This window comes from Sinocyclocheilus rhinocerous, unplaced genomic scaffold (assembly GCF_001515625.1).
Source record: "Sinocyclocheilus rhinocerous isolate Xijiao unplaced genomic scaffold, SAMN03320098_v1.1 scaffold470, whole genome shotgun sequence".
Taxonomy (NCBI): Eukaryota; Metazoa; Chordata; class Actinopteri; order Cypriniformes; family Cyprinidae; genus Sinocyclocheilus; species Sinocyclocheilus rhinocerous.
In genome coordinates this window covers 947,079-948,398 of record NW_015637537.1, presented here as the reverse complement: position 1 = coordinate 948,398, position 1,320 = coordinate 947,079, and positions in this window count along the sequence as shown.

Below are 1,320 nucleotides of genomic sequence, written 5' to 3'. Positions count from 1 at the left end.
GCAATTACAAAGCTATTTGAGTACTAACTGTATCTCTGATATTTTTCAGTCTGGTTTTAAAAGCTTACACAGCACAGTCTGCCCTTCTGAAGGTCTTTAATGACATTTTAATATCCAATGATTCTGGTAATACTATGGCCTTAGTGCTTTTAGATCTCAGTTCAGCATTTGATTTTGTTGACCATGGTATTCTGCTGTCTCGCTTGGAGCACTGCATTGGTATTAGAGGTACTGTACTTGACTGGTTTCGGTCCTTTTTGTCTAACAGAAGATTTTCAGTCAGTATTGGGCAATATTCATCTTCTGTAGCATATTCTTCATGTGGTGTTCCTCAAGGATCAACTTTAGCACCATTATTGTTCTCGCTGTATATGTTACCCATTGGTTCAATCTTTAGGAGATTCGATGTGTCATATCACTGCTATGCCGATGATACCCAGCTTTACATACCACTTAAGCGCAATGACAAGTCTGCATTATACCAACTTCTCCAAGAACTCCAAGAATTGAAAACATGGCTTACCAATAATTTCTTGCATTTGAATGACGATAAAACTCTGTTTAGGCGCTCTGCTGAGGTCAAGGATCTGGGCTTCATACTGGACAGTGACCTAAAGCTGAACAAACAAATTAATTCTACTGTGAGTGCTAGCTTCTACCATCTGCGAAGATTAGCAAAAGTTAAACCCTTCCTAAGCAGGAAGAGTTTTGAGATTGTCATTCATGCTTTCATTTCTTCGCGACTTGACTACTGCAACTCGCTATATTATGGGCTGCCTGTCTCATCTATTCATCGTCTGCAACTTGTCCAAAACGCGGCTGCTCGTTTGCTCACAGGCAGTCGCAGAAGGAATCACATCACGCCTATCTTGCGTTCATTGCACTGGTTACCGATTAATTATAGCATCCAATTCAAAATTCTGCTATTTGTGTACAAAGCTCTAAACAACTTTGCTCCTCCATATCTCTCTGAGTTGATTATAGTACACAATCCAGCTAGATCACTCAGATCACAGACTAAGCATCGGCTTTTGGTTCCCAGAGCTAGATTGAAATACAGGGGTGACAGAGCCTTTGCTGTTGCTGGCCCCAAGCTATGGAACAATTTGCCATTATCCATCAGAATAGCTTCTTCAGTGTCTGAGTTTAAAAGTCTTTTAAAAACTTATCTTTTTTCCCATGCTTTCAATGTTTTGTGACTGTGGTTTTCTAATGACGTGTTTACTCTATTGTGTGATTGGATCAATGTAACTGTATACAGCACTTTGGTATACTAAGGTTGTTTTAAAGTGCTTTATAAATAAATTGAACATTGAACAT